Below are 10,627 nucleotides of genomic sequence, written 5' to 3'. Positions count from 1 at the left end.
TGTGTTTGGTCATCCCAGGAAGCAGAGAGGAGCGAACCTCTACAGAGCAGAATGTCCCCATTATCATGTGTTAAAGCACTGTCTTTTTAATACGTACATGTGGTAATTGTGGTTTATATCAGTTCCATAGCAATTTGGTACAGCCAAAAACCCTAGTGACACACAGAGATACCTGGGCACCCTAATTCAGAGTCACAGGCATTTGTTAAGTTAGTCAGCAAAGAAAATACTGCAAACCAGAGATGAAAATCTTAAAGACTAAATGTAGGATTTCAAAGCATAAATAGCCCTGTGTCTGCTTCAACAATTACCCTGGTGTCTAAGGATCTCACTTAGTTGTCTTGCAACATGTTACAGCTGAGGAAGTAAAGTTTGGGGGGGAAAAAAAAGAGATTTGCCCAGAAAGTCTGTGGCTGAAAAGGAAGATTGAACTCAAGGCCTTTAAATACCAGGCTGCTGATCCTGCCTCATCTCCATCTAGCCTCCCTGTTCACAGGATGATGAAAATGACTAGATTTTAAAACCAATTTGATTAATAACAGTTGGCCTTTCATTGTTTATATAGCAGCTTTATAATGCATTAGGAAATGGACTTTAGCATGTGGTTTAAATAATAAATCCTGGCAGAGAGATCTTCCAATATTGCTCTGCCATTAAACCTTGGTGGAGAGAAAACCAGCAGCTTTTAGGAGGATTGTAAAGGGTGCAGGTTTGCAAAGCACAGGTTTGGAGGCTCTTCTGTATTCATTTATGTCCCCTTCACATAAATTCTCTTTATTCCTACTTCTAGTTCTGCTAGAGTGTTTAGATTGAATGCTACTTCTCTGTTTGGGAATAGTAATGAGCTGCTGTAACAGATAATACCAAGGATTCATTGGCCTATCCTTCAGTAAATGACACACTCTCAACTGGCCTTATTCCACTGGGCTTCCCTCACCTCTACCTGTGTGAAACAGGAGCAGAGCTGTTTAAAGTCAGGGGAATTACATGAGTGTAAAGAGAGATAGGAAGATTATCCACAGTGTATTATCTGAGACTACGGAATGTGGCAGGTGTTTGCAGTACATATAAAGATGTTAAAAAAGTATTAATCTAAGGCTTGCTTCTTAGTATCAAGGTACAAAAAAGGTACTGTGAGGGAAGGAACAAGGTGTAGGGTTGTAAGAAGAAATGAACATAGTTGCATGATAAATAAAATATGCTGCGTTTGATGTGTCTGTGGAATTCTGTGCAGGAATTCAGTATTTATCTGAAGAAGCCAGACTATGTACTTAACTAAATGCAACAAGACCAATAGTGTGAAAAACACAAAAGTTGAAATGTAGGTATGAAAAAAACTCTGGAAAATCAAACGGTCAAATCCCTGTGGACCAGAAGAGATGATGACATATGGATTAACACCTGATATTTTGCGGAGTCTGGAAAGAATACTTCAGAATTAAGGGACTTGTAAAAACAACAGCATGATGCCAAAAATCTCTGTTTGCAGCTGACTAGAGAGTTTGGGGGTTGAGATATCATTTATGACAATAGCTCCTTTTGCTCTGTGTGAACTTGTATGGGGGGGATTGTTTCTGCAAAGAGGGAGGATCCTGTGCAAGGCAGGGCTGGCTGTGGTCTCAGTAGCCTTGAGGGATTCATTCCTCTCTTCCCTGACCTGCTGTGTTTGTGCTTGCATGTCCCTTCAAGGACTTTTCTTCCTTGGTATGATCCAGTAATTATGAGAGATCATTTTCCAGTAGCTCCTTACTGCAACTACCTCTAACGTTTTACAGCATCTCAGCAGCAACATGTTGGGCTTAATTAGGAAATGGCCAAGCTACCCAATACCTGGGAGCCTTGGACAAGTATCTTATGTTTGTAAAAGCTGGTGAGCACCTGCTGCTCGTGGAATAGTGATAATCAGAGCACGTTTGGATTAGCTGGTCTGAATTCAGACAGAGGAACAATGCCATTTGTCTTGAGGATATTGCATTTATTTACGTAGGTGGGATTATGGGTTGCTGTACATTCTGCTGGTCTGTCTGGTACCCAGGCACAAGAGCTGGATGCTTCTCAGAAGTTGCCTCCTCTTGTGACTGCTTTCAGGGACTATGTCTTTGAGAATCTGTTTCTGACTAGTCTATCTTTGGTTTACCTTGTCACACAGTCACAGAGGTGTAATTAATAGGACGCCTTTTATAATGTTTGTTTAACCACTTTGATTTAAAAGTCTGTTTACTTGTGTGAAGCGCAGATTTTTATTATGCAACCCTCAAGTAATTTCTAACGAGTGTTGTTGAAAAGTACAAAGAAAAGTGATAACAGAAGAAGAATATAAATAAAAATAAGAGATGTTTCAAGGTTGTGGTGACCCCAGGCACACAAAACTGTGGAGGTAGAAGTGGGAGGCAGCAGTGGGTAGTACTGGTCTGTCTTTTGCCGATCCCATGGTCCCAAGACACACTCTGGATGTTCAGCTGCCTTGTTGCAATTATACCCTTGAAATAATGTCTGATTAAATCCGGGCTGTGCTGCTGACCGTTTATATTAGCCTTCCCTCGAGGCTGATCTCCTGCAGTTCCAGACAAGAGGCAGGATGCAGGAGGCTCACGGATTGTTCCGCACAGCTGAGCAGGCTGAGCCTTCCCCTGCACTCCCTTCCCACACAGGCAAAATGCAGCAGGCTGGGTTAAGCCCTTGTCCTTGGGGTGGGCTGTGTGTTAGCCTGGTGTCAGCACAGAAGAATGACCATTATTAAAATGTAAAATGTAGCCACATACCCAAAGCTTTGAAGGAAGCGTTGGAGGCCGCGGGTGAGCAGAGCACGAAGAGAGGCATTGGCAGTTCAGGGGGGATGTGGGTGCATGGAATGGCATCTCTCCTCTTAACAGGTTTCTTGACAGACAGTTGCATCAGCCTGGAGTCCTTTCATGCATTGCCCAGCATCTAACACATGGGACAGATTTCTGCAGACGCCTTGTTTATCTAGATTAGCATTGATTTTCACACAGCTCCTCACAGCTGCTGAGAACTGCAAAGGTGGGGCAGAGCACAGCTATGTGTCTGCATGTGCTGGCTGTATATTAGGGCATAATAGGCTTCCAAGGGAGGAGTTCTTAATTTGGATACGGACTATATATACTAATTATATGGCATCAGTCCTGGGAATTAGCAAGCATATTTTCAACTTGCATTTTTGACTGAGGTAACAAAGCCAGCATTGCCTTCTCCACTCACTAACTTCAAAGGCTTTGTCTTGATTTAAGAAACGATGTCCTAAAGCTGTTAGGAGAAAGTGAAGCTGTGTTACTGAGACTGTCAGGCTGCCCACTTAACAAACTGCACGGTAAATGGATGAGCAGCCAAGCTCCCTGCAATGGTTCATGAGAGCTTTGAGGTTATAAAATGCCAGCCAGCATTTATTGTCATTGGCACACAACATAATATTCCCACAGTGAATACAGCACGGGTCTTCCAAATCAGAGCATGCATCCCTAAAATATCAGGACCCAAAGATACACCTTTGATCTGGATCATAGGTTGTCATACTTAAAAGAGAATATAATGTACACCTCCCAGAAGGGCAAGTAATAATCGGTGGAAGGAACAGGAATGGAAACAAAGAGACAGAAAATTTGAAGTTCCCCTGGGTGATCCTGCCAACCCTCAGACATAAGACTGGCATAGGTTATGAGCAACATTTAAAACATTTGTCACCTTAATCTGCTTGGGTGTTTTCATAAATCTCAGCAGACATTTTACATTGCTGTAGCATTTTTTGTAAATCTAGTTGCAAGCTATCTTTGAAAACTAGCCTTAACCCCCCAAGTGAGTTAGCCTTTTACAAAATTTAACCCTATAGGGAGGGTCATCAGCATGTGATTGTGCCACTGCAGTTGTAGCCTTTGAGCCTGGCTAGAAATATCCAGGGCAGTTCCCTACACAGAGCTGGGGTTACCTAACTACCTACACCAAAATTAAAGACAACAGTCCCCTGTTGCTCCCAGTCCCAAGCTGTATGTTCCACACAGAAACACATCATCTCAGCGCTGCAGTGCCACAGTCAAATTGCAAATATTTGAATGTCTTCCTGGAGACTGGCTGAGGTCACCCTGTGCTCAGCAGGTGCTGCTGAAGATGATCTAGATTTCCTCCAGAAGGAAGTGAAGCTGTGTCACATCATACAGGAGCATCACTTAATGTTTGGCATTTGGGATGAAACTTAATGTTCTACAATTATAGTGTCGGATGGCTGGCAGCAATTTTTCCAGACAAATATCACATGTCTTTCCCAGAAGGATTCAATCTTTAATATTGTTTCGATGCTGGAGGCTTTTCCAATTTCTGTTTATTAGAAACTACTTATCTGTGTTGGAAGTGCTGCCTTTAACCCAATACAGCTGGTTCCAACAACAGCCCTGTGGAATAATCATGTCTCTAGCTTTTTGCTTCCCTGAACTTGTAATATGACCAAAGCAAACTGTCACCTTGCAGAAATTAAGCCTTTAAAGGGCTAAATGAGTTTTAGCTCTTTATCTGCTTTGTGTAGTTTGAGGCTCTTTCAAAAGTTTAACTTTTACACCCTCAAAGCACGGAAATCTCTTTCTCACAATGCAGGGAAGTGTTAAAGTCAAGGGGTGCACATGGAAAGTCCATGGAAGGAAAAACAAAACAGGAGTTGTGAGAGGCCAGGACTGTGCCAGCCCAGAGCTGAGTTAAGGAGAGGTACAGCCACCTAGATTTACTCCTCTTTTTTCTACCTTTATGTTATTACCTTTCTAAACCCAAATAGGCAACTGCAGTGGAATTTCTTGCTATGAAGTTTGACTGGTGATGAAATGTAGTGTTTTGGGGGACAATCTTGTTCATTTGGAGCACACGTACAAAACCAGGTGCCCTAATTCCAGACAGGCTTTATTACTTGGCAAAGATTTGCACATTCACAACAGGAGGCCATTTTATAATCATCATCCTCATCCCCAGCCTTCCTTGGGAGCAGAGAATGGGGAGCAGCTGTTTGTTCCGTCTTCACCTATTTGAGCCACTGCTTTTTTGTTTAATGGGACCTTAGTGAAGCTGTGATATTTTTCTGTCTCAGGAGAATTTTTTTCTATCCCTCTGGAGAAAGAGCAAATGTGGGGTGACTGGGTTCATTACTGTTTCAAGGAAATAAATAAGATTCAAAGTGTAATACATGAGTGGCAAATCTGACTGTGGTGAATGTCCATGTAAATGCAGTGATGTGCTTGATTCTCCTTTACTAGGGCAGCTCAGGCATTTTTTTGTTGCATTTTATGGGGTAGAGGAGACAAGTGAGCAGTGATAGTGTGAGATGACGAGTCACCTTCCTGAAATGCTCTAACAAGTGTTTAATCTTTATTCCTTGGAGGAATGGCTTTAGTAACTGGAAAATCGAGAACAATAGAGAACTGAGGGAAGTTTTGGAGGAAATGGGTCACAGTAATTCATAACTCAAAAATAACTCATATTGGTTGGTATCCACCTTCCCAGGCTCCATTTTTGCCACCTCCCTGCAGGTCCAGCAGCTTTGCTGTGGGCTGTGATGTGCTGCTTGGGTAGCACTGACCAGCCTCACACCTGCTGCAGGTTCAAGCCGCGGTTTTCTAACTGACTACGAAAAAAAGTCAAGAGAAAAAAATTACAAAAACCTCGTAGCCCCTTAGAAGACTACGCATTTCCATGTGTTTGAGCCTCCTGGATGCAGAATTCCCATCAGATCTCAGCAGGGTTAGGGCTCTGAAGTTCTGGCTGCAGCTGGAGGGGTGATTGCAGAGGTGGCCACACTTTGTTGGGGCTCTTACGGGTGCCTGTAGCCATCAAGATGCTGTTGTCCCTGGAAAGATGTGTGTGGGATGCCTGTCTCCACATTCATGCACCAGTGTCCATCTGTCCTGATGGTTGAACTCCCTAACCCAGCCGGCTTGGCCTCGGCTTGGTCCAGCCTTCCTATGCTGTGATCACACCTCCTGATGGCACTGCAGACACACTTTCAGAAATCCCAAACAATTCCCTCCTTACACCCATATTTCAAGCTCTTATTTAATATTGCCCCCTTTTCAGAGGCTTTAAGAAAGGTGGCAGTGCTTTATTGAGATTGGGTTGTTGTTTTGAGGCAGGCAGAGTGATGGTATTTTATTTTGATTTCAACAGCACAACCATTAGGATTTTGAAAGGTGGTAATATTCCCTGGAAACAGAAGAGGGCAGCTGTTTTTTGGGAAATGAAGACTGCATTGACTTTTTTTGAGAATGAAATTGCAGTCACTCAGATCTAGATGAGAGAGGGATTTTTTTTTCATGAATGAATAAAAATAGCACAGTACTGCAGGGCCCGTGTGAGTGTAATTAGTGTGTGAAATAGCTGGACCCCCATCACCTTCCTCAGAGTCCCTGGACTTCGTCTGGCAAAATTAGATTGCTTGCAATTTTATTGCAATGTAATTAAAAAGTAACCAAGGGAATACAGAACTCAGTCGTCAGAGATGTTTGGCATCAGACAGAGTAAAAAGCATCCAGCAGCTCACTGGATTAAGAGCCAGTTTCTTTGTTTACTGCCCAAAGGAAAAAAAATGCTCTGAATTGTCTGTATGTATGGAAAAATATGGAAAAATAAGATTCAGTAAATGTTATTCAACCCTCTAAAATTTTTTTTTTTAATTGAAAGATTTTTTTCAATTTGTATTAAACAACAAATGCATAAATGCCAAGATAAAACATCCTTTTGGAATGAAATCTATTTTTTATAATCCAAAATAAGGCATCTTAATTTTTCAAACTTCAATTTCCAGTGAAATCAATTACACAAGTTTGACAGGAGTTTACAGTGGGGTTAAGTTCACCCAAATCTTTATTTCCTGGCAAATATTTAGCTGAAAACCCTGCAGCTGCTCTGTTGTGCCCTGATTTTAGCCCCAGAACAGCTCCCCTGTGGCAGCAACCCCAGCCTGCCTTGCCCTCTAAGCCTGTACACCTATTTTTTTGTGTATGCAGGTTGCACACAGGCAGCACAAGGTAGCCAGGTTTTCTATAAGAAATTACTCATGCCTGATTTTCCACACAATGCCTGTTCCACATCCAAAACCAGCAATCCCCTCTTCCCAGGTCCCTAAGGCCTGGGCTGTGCTGCGGCTATGGCTGGATCCAGAGTCAGGAAGTTGGGGCTATTTTTAAAATAACTGTACTGGTTCTCATGGAAACACATATCCTGGATGTGGCTCTTAATGAGAGGGACAGTTAATTCCCAGTCCTTAAATCACACCTGGAGGGAGCGTAGGAGAGGTGCTACCTCTACTAGTGGACAAAAGTGATGAACAAGGAAGATGGTTCAGTAGCTTCTGGAGCTGAGGAAGGCTAAGTATCCATGTGGGACTTACACCTTCCAGTGCCTTCGTTGGTCCAGTTGGTAGGTAATTTGGAAAACTCAACAGTGACTCCTTCCAGCACCTTCCCACTGTCACTGGGTATTTCCAGCTCTGAAAACAAATGGGAATTTTTGTATTTGGCTTCACAGAGGAGCATGTGAAAAGCAAATAGTCTCTTATTTTTTTTAAAATAGCTCTGAGGCAGAAATAATTAAAGATCCTCCGTAATGAAACAGTACTGACTGAAAGGGTAGCCCAAAAAACTGCTCTTCTGGTGCAGAAAATAATGAGGGCTGCCCTAAACTTTTAATCAGAAGCTCAACTTTTATTTGCAGTTCCTGACAAGGATAGCATCCCTTAGTAATGCTTTTGACAGTTCCAAACTCCTGAAATTAATATGAGAGCAATGAGAATTTAATGGAAGCGCTAATTACAGATGCTGGAATTATTCTGCTGCAATTCAAAACCTCTGATGTGGAGAAACTCTTAGCACGGTTGGGCTGTCATCTAATTTCTGTGAAGTTTTGCTGTGAAAGGTGACCCTGGCCTTACCCACCTGCATCCTGCAAGATGTGGGCATCCTTCCCTCACATTGACTTCCACACCTTGCAAAGAATTAGGATGCAAGCAATTAATTCTTCCTGCTCTGGAGACTGTACTACTCATACCCCTCCTGCGTGCTGTTCCCTCCATTTCCCCTCTCATGATTAGTCATAATGTCCTGGACTCAGGGACTCACATCCAGGCTTTTTCCAAAAAAGCTGGGTGATTATGCAGGTGGATTAAACACAGCTGGCTGTAGCAGTCTGTACCTAGAGTGCCACCTCTGCAGCAGAAACAGCTGAACCACACATGGAACAGCTCCTGCTTTGCTGTGCTTCGTGCTCTAATTTATTAGAACAAACTGGTACCAACAATTTGCTGCCACTTCATGTGGTTATTCAGGTATCAGTGGTGCACAGACAGAAGTGGTGGCCAGGCAGCCTCTCGGAGATGTGGGAGAAGAATGTTTCATGGGGAGGAGCCACCTCAGTCTAATCTACCCATACTCCTGAGTGCACATCCCCAAAAGCACAGATTTTTGGAAAGCAATTTGACGTTATCAGAGAGAATGTCTTGCTCCAGAGACACTTTTCACCCTGAACTTCCTCCAAACCTCCCAGAGGTTCTGCCAGGTCCCTGGGTGCCACTGGGCTGTGGGAGGTGGTCCCCACTCCACAGAACAGCCAGTCCTTGGCACGCTGGGCTGGTGGGCTGCGCCCTTGGAACAGCGTCTGTCTCTTTGCAGCCTTTGTGGTGATGCCAGGAGATTGCTGTTGGACTGATGTCATGCTCTAAACACCCAGAAGAACACAATCATTATCCTTCCAGAGGTTTTGCTGTGTTTTTGGAAGCTGGCTACATGGCAGTAAGCCCACACTGCCCTCCTTGCACATCCTGAAAAAGCTTCATCTGGATGTTTAGCATTCAGGAGAACAAGAATTAAATTTGAAGGCTTTAAAGGGAGATCTTCGATTACCAAGATGAGAGGAAGTCACAGACTGAAGGACTGGGCATGGATTTTCCCCAAAACATGAACATCTTTTATCTATGCAACTTTATTTCCTGTCTCTCTTACAGCCAGCTGTGAAACCTGAATCTTGATATTGGTTCCAACTGTTGAATGGCATTAGATGATTCATCTCTTCTATTAATACAAAAAGTAATACCATTTTCTGCTTTGCACATAATGCCTTTTGAGAAATACATGAAGACATAAGGGACATCGAAGAATTATTTAATCTAAGCTTTTTACTTCAGCCTTGTGTTTTGTCTCTCCACTGAATGATTACACTACAGCTCCTGCCCTTCCCCAGTTACTCTGGAGACGGTGCATAAAGGCAGGAGACATCTCGTCCTGCTTCAGTGCCCCTCTCCTAAGGGAGGGGTGTGCATCTTTTATCAAAAAGTAATAAATGTCCTTTGGTATAACGGAGTGAAAAAAAGGAGGGGAAAATCAACAAGCTGGTTTCAACATGCTCTGTTAATAAGCCAAAGCCACTGTCATAAAAATGCCAGCGCCAGCACTGAAAATCGGAGTATAGTCCTAATGATTGAGCTGAAAAATCTAATTTGGGCAAAAAGTTGGCTTGGAGATTTTCCACCCTCTCTGGTCAACGTTCACGGAGTCATGTGGATAAATACAAACACTCCTGGGAAACTTTGCAATGAATCAATATGTTCTTTGGCAATAAAGATGGAGAAGTTTTTATGGTTGTGGTAATTCTTGGCATGTGATATGGATTTTGCAGCTGAAAGACAATGGCCAATTTTATGGATTTTTAAGCTCTTATTAGATTGTGAGGACCTTGATAGGGTGGAATTTGAACACGCCATTCCTCCTCCCCTTCCCCTCTGATATTAAAAAAGGGAACAATAAATCAAAGATGAATTGAGAGAAGTAAAAATGAGAGTCAAGAGAAATCTTATGGCATTAAATTTTGGGGAAAGATATTTGTAAACCAACTACTTAGTTCCAAATATCTCTGTAAAATAATGTTCTCTCTAAACTTCCCTAAAATCATGGACCACATGTTGACTTATGGATGCCAAGTGCTGAAGCATTAGTTAGTACTATCAGAAAAGGCCTGATCTCAGCTCACACTAAAGCTACTAAAGAATTTTCTTACCAGAATTTCTTACTAATAGAGAATTTTGGTTGCTGTCAGCGGGGAGACAATGATATTTTATACAAGCATATTAAAAGCTCCAGTTATCCATTTAACTTAGGGGTAGGTGGCATCCTAACAAATCCATATTTCTGTTTACTGGGGTTTGTAAGTGCTGTTATAATGATGGTAAATTATATGGAAAGAAACCAGTTAACTTCCCAGAACTGGGAACAGAAAGTCCTTTCTCCTTTAGTGCCTTTCTCACTGCCGTCAAAGGTTTATCAAGAGGAAGCTGCATTTTTCTCAGCACATTATTATTGTGATGGTTTCCCCAGCACTGACAGCAACCCCAGCACTTTCTCATTATTTGGTAGATGTGCAAAAGCCTGTTCTGTCTCCCATTAAAGTCAATAACTATCTTTCTTAATTAGCATTCAAATTACGATCGGTTTCCTAACACTCCTATCAATTAGGCACAGCACAGCCACACAGTTGTTTGTTTGAATTCTTTGAAATGAGCCGGGCCCTGAGAGGCTGGGCAGGGTCATGGGCAGGAGCCAGACCCCATGGATTTGGGTTGCATCCACTGGTAATCAGGGGCTCTGAAATGCTG

The sequence above is a fragment of the Chiroxiphia lanceolata genome, chromosome 10 (genome assembly GCF_009829145.1).
Source record: "Chiroxiphia lanceolata isolate bChiLan1 chromosome 10, bChiLan1.pri, whole genome shotgun sequence".
NCBI classification, from domain to species: domain Eukaryota; kingdom Metazoa; phylum Chordata; class Aves; order Passeriformes; family Pipridae; genus Chiroxiphia; species Chiroxiphia lanceolata.
This window is presented reverse-complemented; position numbering follows the sequence as displayed.